Here is a 12,978-nt window from a genome sequence, read left to right as displayed (position 1 = left end):
TGATTTCTTGCAGATATGTTCTAGCTCAGCCAGATGTTATGGACTCGATGCAGGAGTCACAAGTAATGCTCCATGACCTATACTATGTTGAAGATCAGACTAGATTATTATAATAGGCACTTCGGTCCTTTAAAATCAGAAGGAGGGAGGACGTGGGGAAAAGATAGCACTGCTCCAGGTTTTGGTATCTTTTTCAGAGACTCGCAGAAGAGCTGGTTGAGTGATGAGCTGCGTCTCCGTTTCCCCCTGCAACCAGCTGAAGTCCTCCAGTCCACCGAATACCCAGTGGCTATGTCTGCACTGGGTCACTTATTATGGAAAAGCAGCCGCTTTTCCAGAATAAGCTGCGAGCTGTCTACACTGGCCCCTTGAATTTCTGGAAAATCAGTGACGATTTACTGTAAGAAATCAGCTGCTTTTCCGGAAAAACTATGCTGCTCCCGCTCGGGCAAAAGTCCTTTTTCTGGAAAACTGTTCCGGAAAAGGGCCAGTGTAGACAGCACAGTAGTCTTTTCTGCAAAAAAGCCCCGATTGCGAAAATGACGATCGGGGCTTTTTTCCGGAAAAGCGCATCTACATTGGCCACGGATGCTTTTCCGGAAAAAGGGCTTTTCCAGAAAAGCATCCTGCCAATGTAGACGCTCTTTTTCCGGAAATACGTATAACGGAAAACTGTTCCGTTTTAAGCATTTCCGGAAAAAGGTGCCAGTGTAGACACAGCCTTTGTGGGGTGCAGAGGACATGTGGTATGGTGCTGTACAGGCAGCTATTCTCCATTCTGTGTGGAATGGGAGATGAGGAAGAGCCATATATGAAGTGTCCCCTCTGTATGTGGAAGCCAGTCTATTTCACTGTGCTTTTCCTCAGGCAAATCCTGGTCAGTAGACATTCCTTCTGGTAAGGACTGAGTGAAAACTGAATAAAACCTAAGAAAGGAAGTCACTATTTGACTCTAAAATAATGAAACCTGATGTTTCATTGTTGATATGAGAGCTAACTTATGCCTAGCTTTGTATATCAGGAAGTGAAGGGAGAGAGCAGCAAAAGTCATTCCAGGGATATTGAGCTGTGAGGTGTATTCTGCTCTAGAAACCTATGTTGCTCAAATATTGTGTATACAAGATTAAATATAATCTATAATGGCTTTAAAGAACCAGTTCTACTGTTAGGTAAGAAATTGACTGTACAAACTCAATATTTAATTTCTCCTCTGTAAATGCTTTTTTGATTAATTATTAAGGGAATTTTTTTTCTTCTGTTCTCTTCACAAATAAAGAAAACTTCCAGGAGCAAACCAAATTTTCATTTAACAAGTCTGTGTCTTGCATGCGAGGCCAAGTCCTGAAGTCTTTATTAATTCCTAAGCAGACAAAACTGCCATTAGAATTCCAAGAGTTTTGCTTGATTTGATACTGATTTCAAGAGGAGCTGAGAGCCCATTGCTCTCCTTGAAATCAATGGGCCAGAGTTTGAATAACTCATTTGAGGGCCCATGCTCTCTTCCACAGCCTGGAGACAACAGACTTAGACCTCACACTGTTCCATTCCTCCAAGCCTGCAGAAGCCCCCTTACGGCTAAGTCCGTGTGGCCACACTTTACTGGGGTGTGAAAGCACACACACACCCCACCCTGAGTGCAGCAAGTCACAGCATCGTAAAGCTGCAATGGAGGTGGGCTGCCAATGCTGTGAGCCACTCCTCTCTTGGAGGTGGTTTACCCATAGCACTGAGAGAGCTCTATCCTAGTGCTCCTGCCATGACCATACTTTCACATTAAAGTGCTGCTACATCAGCATTTTAATTTTAGAATTATAGACAAATAGGGTTGCCAGATGGTTTAACCAAAAACACCGAAACCCTCCCCCCGCCCCCGCCCCCCCCACACACACACGCACAAAACACCAAGGAAAAAATTCTGTTGAGGGGGAAAAAAAAAAGTGCGGAGAGAGGGGGAGACCAAAGTTGTTGAGGAAAAATAAATACAAAAAAATAAAACATCATGGCCCCTTTAAGAAAAGTCTTTAGGCTTTTTGCTGGTGGCCATCTTGTTTTCTTGATCAGAGCCAAGGCAGCTTCCCTGTGGAAGCAGGTAAGCAAGGGGAGGGAGGAGATGGAGGAGGTCTGGGTGGCTGAGCCTGGTTGCTGAGTGTGTGTAGGGTTGCCAGGTGTCAAGTATCACCTCCTGGCAGGCAAAAAAAAATCAAAAAATACCAAACATTTTAGGTTTCCGGTATTTTCTGAATTTTTTTTACCAGACAGGAGGTGAAAATACCGGACTGGATGGGTCAGTACTGGACACCTGGCAATGCTGTAGACAAAGCCCTTGGGGTTTGGGCTCTGACTTGGGGGGGGGGGCTAGGAGGCAGTGGAGAAATTGCCTGGGCTCCTTTAGATTCTTCTCCTTCAGATTTCAAACCCCCCCCCCCCAACTCCCAGAGGAAACTGGCCACCTGAGGCTGTATTAACTTGTGCTGTTTAAGCTCTCTGCACTGCAGAATCCCCTGGGGAAGAGGGGGGAGAGCATGGAGGAGTTAATGGAGCATCATGGAAGCTTCTATAAGCATGGTTCCTGCAGTGATGATTCTTAGCCCCTCTGTCCATTGAGAAGGGGGGATGACAGAACCCTAAATGAGACATTAGCAGTGGTAGTTGGGATTAGTAAGGCTTCTGGATTGCTCACTTTAGCTCTCTGATACATGGCATTTGATTATGACTTTTACCACATTCCCATATGACAGTGTCATAAGCAAACTAGAGAAGTATGGTCTAGATTAGGGCTACTCGACACGTGGCCCATTTGTTTGTGGCCTGCGGTGCAGTTTGGGTTTATGCAGGGCTACAGGTAGGAGTCAAAACAAAAAAGTAGTCAATAAAATGGTTGATATGCGTTTTAGTAGTTAAATTCCTGCACTGTCATTGCTCATTAAAAGTGCTGTCATATGGGTGAAAATCGGATAAATATTGCATTTTATTATTATCAGCAGAACTGACTTAAATGGGGCCTGCGTGTTGTGTACTTGCCTTAATCTTTGCATTCATGCCTGTCAGTGTGAAATAAACTATTTGCATATATATTTGCATGTATATGCAACCACACTTAAGTTGCAACCCTCGACATGTGCTTGTGAGCATCATTGTGGCCCCCGAGGCTTCCAAAGTTGAGTAGCCCTGGTCTAAATGAACTTACTATAAGGTTGGTGCACAATTGGTTGAAAGATCATTCTCAAAAAGTAATTATTAACAGTTTGCTGCAGGAATTAGTCGGTGGGGTACTATTCAGTATTTGCACTGATGACTTGGATAATACTTATATTTGCAGATGACGCCAAGCTGAGAGGGGTTGCACTTTGGAGGATAGGATTAGATTTCTATCCAGTCTTAACGAATTATAGAATCAACCTGAAATCATCAAGATGAAAATCAGTGGAGACAAGTGCAGAGTACTTCAGATAGGAAGGAAAAATGAAATGCACAGCTACAAAATGGGTGAAAGTTGAGTAGGTGGAGGACTACTGAAAAAGAGTTGAGGGTTATAGTGGCGTACAACTTGAACAAGAATCAGCAATATGATGCTATTAGAAAAATGGCTAGTATCACTGGGTATGTCTACACTACCCTCCTAGTTCGAACTAGGAGGGTAATGTAGGCATACCACACTTGCAAATAAAGCCCGGGATTTGAATTTCCCGGGCTTCATTTGCATAAGCGGGGCGCCGCCATTTTTAAAACCCCGCTGGTTCGAACCCCGTGCAGCGCGGCTACACGGGGCACGAACTAGGTAGTTCGAACTAGGCTTCCTAGTTCGAACTACTGTTACTCCTCATTCCACGAGGGTTCGAACCAGCGGGGTTTTAAAAATGGCGGCGCCCCGCTTATGCAAATGAAGCCCGGGAAATTCAAATCCCGGGCTTCATTTGCAAGTGCGGTATGCCTACATTACCCTGCTAGTTCGAACTAGCGGGGTAGTGTAGACATACCCACTGTGAGGTATACTGTCTTAACAAAAGTGGTTGTATGTAAGACATCAACAGTAGTTATACCTCTGTACTCAAAACAGGTGCAATAGTGTGTTTAGTTTTGGGCACCACACTTTTAGCAAACATGCAGACAAACTGGAGAGAGTGCAGAGGAGAGCAATAACAAATATAAAAGGTTTAATAAACCAAATCTTTAAGGAACAGTTTATAAAAACCTGTGTGTTTAGTCTTCTGGAAAGTCGTGAGAAAAGAAGACTGACTGGGTGGGGACTTGCTCTCAATCTTCAGATATGTTAAGGATAGTTAAAAAGAAGATGGAGATCGACTGTTCTCCATGCCTACTGAATGTAGAACAAGAAGCAACAGGTAAAATTCTGGAATAGGCTTCCAATAGGGGGGTTGCGGAATCCCTCAGTGGAGGTTTTTAAAAATAGGTTGGACAAACACCTGTCCTGAACCTTGTTCCCTGTAATCTGTGCACTTGTGTGGCTGCTCAGGAGAGATTCAAATGCCACGTAGCTGATTAGCAGAGCACCTACCGCTAGGTCTTATTTCTACTGATGGTCACATTCACACAAGCCTCAGTGCACATTAAAGTTTATTCTGCACATGGATAGAAAAGATTAAAAGGAACATTGGTCATGGATGGTCTATGTGTATTTGGTTCTGTCTCTGTGCAGCAGCCTTGATGTGGTGACTTCTCAAGGACTCTCTCAGCCCTTCTGCATGCTTTGGAAAGTTAGCCTGTGGGCAGGCAGACACATGGCATATAGCAATGTGCACCAAATGTGGATGCAAAGGATTAAGACTTTACCCCTGGCCATTCTGTAGCTACTATATTAGATGATATTCTTACATTGATTTTTGGGGGAGGGGGTTCCACATTAATGCATGCTGACCATTTCTTCTTATAAACATCACAAAATGGGGCTGGAAGCCATTGAAAATTCTGTCCCTCCAGACTATATTACAACTATTTAACCAAGTATAATGCACGTAATAACAACAATTTAAAATGTCATTTTTTCTATACCTTTGCTACTCTTTTGTTTCAAAGCAGGCATGACCTTATTACAGCAGGACTCCTTTCTGTTGTTATAAGAGCAGATCTTTTTTTTTTTTTTGTAATCTACTTGAATGAAAAAAAACCATTTTAACACTGGGCACTGTTTCTAGCAGAGTCATGTAAATGGCACCTCAGGAATTCACTGCAGTACTTTGAAGTACACTCTTATCTGTATTTAATCACACAGAAACCTACAGTAGCTCACTGATTTACAGAGAAGATTTAAAGAATTTCCATCTGTGGCTGTGAGGGGAAAGAGCGAGAGGCCCCACAGGAATCCTCATTTACTGCATTGAGTCCCTTTCAAAGGCCACTAATGTGACACAATCACTCAAAGTACTTTTATTGAACTGAGCAGGAGGGAGGGTGACTCCAGATCCCCGTTCCTGGCCAATGGGAGCTACAAGAAGCAGTGTCCCAGTTAGTGCTGCTTCCTGCCGCTCCCCTTGGCTGGGAACGGTGATCGGAGGCCAACAGGAGCTGCAATCGCCAGGACCTGTGGCCATGCAGGTAAATATAGCAGCAACAGCCGGCCAGAGGCTAACTCTGGCAATCTGCTGCCGTGTTATTGCTCACCCCTGACCCGGGCACTGGTCTTTTGTAGGAAGTATGTCGTATCTGTGAAGTTGTTGGTTATTTGTTCTGGGTAGCAAGTGTACAGTTTAGTGCCACTAGCATATGCATGACATTACATAATTTCTTCCAAGGCAACACACATATTGGAAAGGAAACAGGACAAAACTAGTTTTGTGGGACTCTACAAGCAAGAGCTTGTGAGGATGAGAAGCTGCTGCCTATTATCATTCTTGTGTTCAACAGAAAGACTTGCCAAAAATCAGTGGAGTGCTACACTATTCACACCAACTAGATCTTGTAGGGAGATGAGCAGCATGTCAAAAGCTACCAACAAGTCAAGCTGTATGAATTTCTAAGTTCAGCCTCTGTCCATAGCCATAAGGAGGTCACCACTCTGTGCTACTAACACCATCTTAGTGTCATGGCCTAGCCTGAACCCTGAGTCCAAGGATGTCATTATCTCTTTGTCTAGGAAAATAAATGGTATAGTGATTTTGTTTTTTTGTTTTTGTAGCATTTGATCCATTGGCTGGAAAGTGCTTTTTTGCTGTCACAAATTCTAATCAATGTTTATGGGATCAAGCCAAAAAAAAAAGTACATACCAAAAACATTGCCTTCAGATTCTTCAGGGAGTGACGAAGGAATGAGAAGCTCGTGTGCAATAATAGTTTGTCATATTTGCCTTTGGTGACTATCGTAATGTATCAGAGTGGAAATATGTAATGGCTTCTCCATTCTTTATACTGGCTTGTGTTAAAGGTGCTATTGTTCCCTTTCCCCACTGGAAATCAGCAGAGGGCAATTTTATGACACAGTAATAAATTTTAAAAGTTTCAGAGGAGTAGCCGAGTTAGACTGTAACAGGAAAAACGTAAAAAACAACAAATAGTCTGGTAGCACTTTAAAGACTAACAAAACATGTAGATGGTATCATGAGCTTTTGTGGGCACAGTCCACTTCTTCAAATGTCTGGAGTGTTGGAAGTCCAGAACCAGTTTGTTTATGCTAATCTGGCCCAGTTTCCAGTTACCCAACTGACTTTTGATCAGTGCAATCTGTAAATCCATGTAGCAGTATTTACCAGTTTCTTTCCCCCTATGTTATAAATGTTACTCTTTTTGGGTTCCCGCTGCTTCATTTGTTGTTTCCAATATGTTTATTTTTGGGGGAGGGTTAATTCCCATTGTTGTGTCCAGCAAGAGGGTCTCCATAGCTGGCAATTAACAAGCTTTTTGACCAATGAAGCAGTGAAACATTGCCTGGGAATCTGAAGACTTTTCTCCTCTTTCCCGGGTTAGATAGTTGGGCTCATGCCAACAGGTTAATTAAAGGGTTCTCTGAGCATGGCTAACTGCTTAATGAGACTGAGCTTGTTTGAACCAAAACAGCACCACAAACTTCCAGCATGTGTAGTAGACTTTGGAAGGTGCGCCCCTTTCTGCTAATTATTACTGGAGCTAGAAAAATTGTGAAATAATTTGGTTTGAAAGTATATGAACGGGCTACATTTTATCCTAGAATAACACTCATATTTTTTTGAGCTAAGCAAGAAGTCTAGAATTTTTTTTTAAAAGAACAACTAGGAAACAGATTCTTTTTAACCTTTAACCCCCAAAAATACTCAATATATCATTAGCTACTCATTAACAAAAACAATGTGTGACTTATTGACCAGGGAGCAAAAACTTGGAAGCTTTCATAGAGAAATGGTAGTGTTGGTTTTGAAAGAGCTTTTCTTTTTAAAAATAAGTTGCACTGATGGCAAACAAGTTAAACTGCATGTTAAGTCTTGACACTGAAAAGTTCATTAGTCTAATAGATGTTTTTTGTGCAGCGTGTTAAGCAAAGAATATGTTTATAATATGCACCTTTATATCTGTCCCCTGAGAAGAATGGATTGCCTTATGCCAAGCCTAACTAGATTTGTTTTGTCTCCCTTTCAAGGGTACTCATGTATGTTTTTCAGATTGTTTTTGTCTATAGTTTGCTGTAAAGTGGTTTCCTCTGTTGTCAATTGCTTCAAAGGAAGCCATGCAGACTGAAATATAATAGAAATGTTTATTGTCAAATTGAGCCCTCATTGAATTCCTGAAACAGCTTTAAAAGTGGAGCAATTTTATGAGGTTGAATTAAATTTTGTTTTTCACTCTGGATGTTTGCGAAAAATAAAGTGGGCACTTTCACTCAGAAATGTGCATTTGTGGAGTTTGTGCCACTGGTGAAGGAAATGATGGTGATGCCATATGGGCTAGAGAGGATTGAGCACAAAGCAGGAAATCTAGAGTCGTGTTCCCACTTCTGCCACTATCTGACCAAAGAAAGAATTTTTACTTTGCAAATATTATCACTAAGTACAAAATTCAACCTGTCAAGGATCTGTTTTATTTACAAATAAATCCACAGAACTTTGGAGCATTTTGTTAAACTGGCCCCTGAACTTATATTGTGACATTTGAGAAATATAATTAATACAATACAAAAAATGTAGCTATTAAGTGTTTAAGACAGAGCCTGCATTATCCTTTAATCTGTGGATCACTTCTGTACAATATTTACGATGATACCATCTGTACCTTTAATGGATAACTGACAGGAAAATGATTTAAATATTTGCTTTCAGTGGCTTGAACTTTTACATCATACTCAATAAATCAATTTATCATTGTCTCTGACTTTTAAAGCAAAAACTGACAGCAATGACAGCAAATTTGCAAACTATAAAACAGACACACATTTAGATGACTTCATCACTTTAAAACTGAAAAATCATGGTTTAAGATTGTCAGCATTCTAATGTGTGACTATACCCCTGTGAAAGTATGTGTATGTTTATTCATATTGAAAAAAGTAGAGGAAAAGACAGATTGCTACTCCTCAGCTGGATCTTACTATACTCTGATCTGACATCTTGAATAAAATATGTGGTGTGCAGTGGTGTTGCTTCATTCTGCAATACATCCTAGAACTAGAAAATCTGTACCCAGAAGGACATTATCTTTGCCTTTGGCTCTGAGAAGATGGTTCCTCCAGATCACATTTGATGTTATTGAGTCTGACACATCACACAGGTGCTTTCATTATGGTCTGAAGGAGAGAGGAGGTCTGATTAAAACGGGACCTGGGAGTCTGAAATGTCTGCATTATAATTGTGGGGCTAACAGTGGTTTCCTCTATTTCATGGGGAATGTCATGGGTTAAACCCTAAACCTCAGGTTCCCCTCCTAAAAATGGTGACAGAAAGCTAACTTCCCGCACTGGAGCATTGTGAGTAATGGTTAATGTTTTTTAAAGCTCTGTGTAGATTTTGTGCACTAATTGCCATTATCTGAAGGAGGTAAATATTATTATTACTATTTCACAGGTAAGGGAAAGTAAAGTATATAGATGCTAAAAGGTGTGTCTAGGCTACAGAATGAGTCAGTTTCCAAAATGGGGTTAGAAACGAAGGATTCCTGGCTGCCAAAAGAAGATGCTTGATGCTCAACCTTATCTAAGCAAGACAAGAATCTGTGAGGTTGTTCACTGACAACGTCTCAAGCAAAAACAAGAATTGGTGCAACGTACTTGAACATGGGACATGATAATGAGAATACTCTGCAAGGTGCCGCTTGTTTTTGTGAAACCAGGAAGAATCAAGGTCATTCCTGATTTGCATTTGTGGAGCTGAGAATTCTGCATAAATTATTTTGTGGTCATTTATTTATTGAGTGTTGGTGCCTCTGCGTATTTCTCACTTTTACAGCATGTGGTCTTTGAAGTTTGAACCCCAGCCTATCTTCACACAAGCACTATGTGGAAAGGCAGCCCTACAGATTAGAGAGTAAGAGGTAAATTTTCAGCTCTATGAGCAGGGACTTAGTTACATGACTTCCATTAACATTAATGAGAGTCATGCTGGTAAATTCCTGTGCACTGCAATGAACATTTACTCATGAATACAGAAATACTGTACGGTAAAGCTAATGTAATTTGGCTTTTAGGTAGCATGGCATTTCAGGGGGAGATTTTCAAAGGTGCAAAGAGCAGCTAGGTGTTCCATTGCCATTAAAAGTCATGGGAATGGGGCAGCTAACTCCTACTTGTGTTCTTGAAAATCTCCCTCAGAGAGCAAGGGTGTCTGTGTGGACGTTGCTATTTGTACTGAATGATCCTTTCTTTAGTAAGGACCCAGTCCTGCTGCTGTTGAAGTAATTGTCAAAACTCCCATTTGTTTTCCATGTGAATAAGGTATATAGCAGGTTTAAAACAAACAAAAAGAAGTTTTTCTTCCCACAGTGCATAGTCAACCTGTGGAACTCCTTGCCAGAGGATGTTGTGAAGACTAGGACTTTAACAGGGTTCAAAAAAGAACTAGATAAATTCATGGGGGTTAGATCCATCGATAGCTATTAGCCAGGATGAGTAGAAATGGTGTCCTTAGCCTTTGTTTGTAAGAGGCTGGAAATGGAGAGGGATCACTTGCTGAATGCCTGTTCTGTTCACTCCCTCTGGAACACCCAGCTTTGGCCACTGTCGGCAGACAGAATACTGGGCTAGATGGACCTTTGGTCTGACCCAGTATGGCTGTTCTTATATTCTTATCAGAACCTAAATAGGAATGCTTTGACTTCTGACCTATAGTCTTACCAATTTACTTTACTTTTCCGTGGAGAAGTTTAAATATTTACTTATACACATCTATATGATTTGAGATGTTTTTCTTTTTGTTTTAAAGTATGTCCCATGTCTGGTGCTGGAAAGGTATACATTGTAAACATATTTAAAAGGGGGGAAAGACTCTGCATAGCCCACTAAATCATCTGCAAACTTTGTCCCTTGCAGGTCCACTCTGGGGCCCGGCAATTCGACAGGATCTGAGGTTCCTGGCCTCTGCCTCTTCTGCAATAGCAGCAGTGGCCAGAGTCCTGGACCCTTTAAAACACTGCAAAATCACTGCGCAGCGCACTCTGGGCAGCTCTCTAAGAGCTGCCTGGAGAGAGGAGGTCTTGGTGCACTCCGCTAGCACTGAGGGCTGGCTACCCTACCCACCTAAGGCCCCACCCTCTTCCAGAAGCATGGAACCGCCCTCTCACGTTGCTTAGGAGCCTGGAATGTCTGTTGGCCCTCCTGGTCCCTTACAAGCTATTTCCTGCCCTTTCAAGGGAACTCTTGGAAAACAAACAGGTCTTGCATCATGATGAGAAAGTCAGAAGATTCAACCTTTTTTGAACTGAAGCGAGGAGAAAGTTCTGTCGCTCCAGATCCCTGAGTGACAAACAGGCTGCCATATTCTGCATCAATTTAAGATTCCAAGTTATTAAGATTGTACGGTGTAGCCCTAAGAACTGTAGAGTATATGCCAATAATCTAATGTTAGTGTCAAAAGTCAGGATCACTGTGACAAAGCATTAACTAAAAGGAAAAGATGCAAACTCCTAGTCAAACAGAAGGGAAAAGCTTCCATGGCTACTGCACCCACATGATATCCAGAAGCTGTTATGGATTCAGTCAGAAATCCAGGTTACAAGCCTGATTAACTATGTGCAAACTCTTCCAGTGGAGGGAGAAAACACTCTCTCTGCCAATTCCTCTGGTGCTTCTAATTTAATAAACAACAGGCTTGTATAATTAAAACATCTTGATCTTAAGCATTAATTTTTCCCCTCCAACTGTGTAACATTAGTACAAAAGAAAAAATATAAATTTCAACTTTGGAGCAAAAGGTCTTGCTGTTAGATGAAATATTGCATTATTAATTCCTTAATTTTGACCATCTTGTTACTAACATTTCGAGAATTGCATCTATGTTTGCTCCCAGTCATTTCTAAATTAGACTACCATGTAGCCGATAGAATCTGGGAAATACAAAGCATGCCTTAATATCACTTAATAGAGGTCAAAACCTTTATGTGAACAGCTGCCAAACTATGTGGTCATGTTAGCTGGTGATAAAGGAAATGGAAAATACTTTCCAACTGGAATTGTTTGATACCAGGAAGTTTGGTTTTAAAATGTTTTTATGCACGGGTATAAATGAAGCTGTTATTCTTTGCAGAGGATGAAATTGATAATCATTTCAGTATATTTGTACATGCAAAATCTGAAGTAAACAGAATTGATCAGCAGTTGCTAATATTGATGATTAATGGATCATAAGCATAGCTCTCTGATTTCAAATGTGTAATGTGTTGGGCGTTAAATTTTGAGTAACTCTGTTAACCTCAATGGGGCATGAATAAAGTGAGCTGGATTTAGCTCATTCTATACTGTATCTTACATAGAGTGTTCTCATAGAAGCTGCAAAATTAGAGAAGTAGGATTCAATTGCCTTCTACAGGTATGAAATATGAAAAATGACCATAATCATTTGCTGTTATATTGTTTAGATGGATAATCTGTCACTATTGTTTGCAATGTTGTTGGCTCTAGGATAAATAGACAAGGTAAGTAATACCTTTTATTGATCCACCTTCTGTTGGTAAAAGAGACAGTATCTTGAACTTACACCAAGTTCTTTCTGGAGGTGAACTTGAAGGCTTTGTATCATTTAACAGCAGAAGTTGGGCCAATAAAAGCTATGACCTCTCCTGCCGTGGCGCACTGTTACTTTGTTTCTTACAAAGTTGTATTGTTCAGTCCAAGAGATCTGTATCTCAAATCTTTAAGTTTCTGTGTGGTTGCTCTGCTCTTAGTTACTCAGGAGTTGGGCTGAAGTAACTCCTTTGAACTTGATGGACCTATGCAGAGACAAAGGATATTCTTGTGGTTAGAACCCTGGGCTGAGATTGATGTTCACTTGCTGGTGGTGACGTTGACTTTGGTGACTAAATCATTTAATTTTTAATTTTGCCTCATGTCTTTGTAAAATACCACACCTCTGCCTCACAGGGGTGGTGAGTGTAAATTGATTAATGCTAGTGAGGAGCTCAAACCTATTGTGCTGGGGACATTGTGAATATCCAGATAGACAGATAAGAACAGAATTGGCCTTCACATGTGTTGCCAGCCCTGCAAAACATGTGTGACCCATAAAAATATTTGAAAATGTTGGCCTGTGTCATTGAAGCAAGGCCATCAAAGGACTGATAGTCAGAGCTGGGAGGGGTCCCTTGCCCAGTCCACTATACCATGCTGACTCTGTAGAACTGATTCTCCTTGAGACCCAAGGTTATTCTGTCTGCCAGCAGAGGGGTTGGCTCAGCTTGTGGCAGGGACTGGCAGGACTCTTGAGGAATCCATAGTGCCATCAACACTGTAGGTGATGCAGTGGTATGTAACTGTGATTGTGATCTGTAATCTTCCCAAAAATTAAGTAACTTGTCATTGTGGAGTTTTTTTCTTTGTTTTTTTTGGGGGGTGGGGGTGGTGGTGGGTGGATT

At 41.3% G+C, this 12,978-nt stretch overlaps 1 protein-coding gene across 4 annotated transcripts in view; it reads left to right on the top strand.

Moving 5' to 3' along the window:
• CELSR1 (cadherin EGF LAG seven-pass G-type receptor 1) overlaps positions 1–12,978 on the top strand; it is a 277,024-nt gene that overhangs the window by 181,076 nt on the left and 82,970 nt on the right. The window lies entirely within an intron of this gene.

The sequence above is a fragment of the Pelodiscus sinensis genome, chromosome 1 (genome assembly GCF_052426305.1).
Source record: "Pelodiscus sinensis isolate ZL-2025 chromosome 1, ASM5242630v1, whole genome shotgun sequence".
In the NCBI taxonomy this organism is placed as follows: Eukaryota; Metazoa; Chordata; order Testudines; family Trionychidae; genus Pelodiscus; species Pelodiscus sinensis.
Note: the sequence above shows the minus strand (reverse complement) of the source record. Positions and strands in the feature narration are given on the sequence as shown.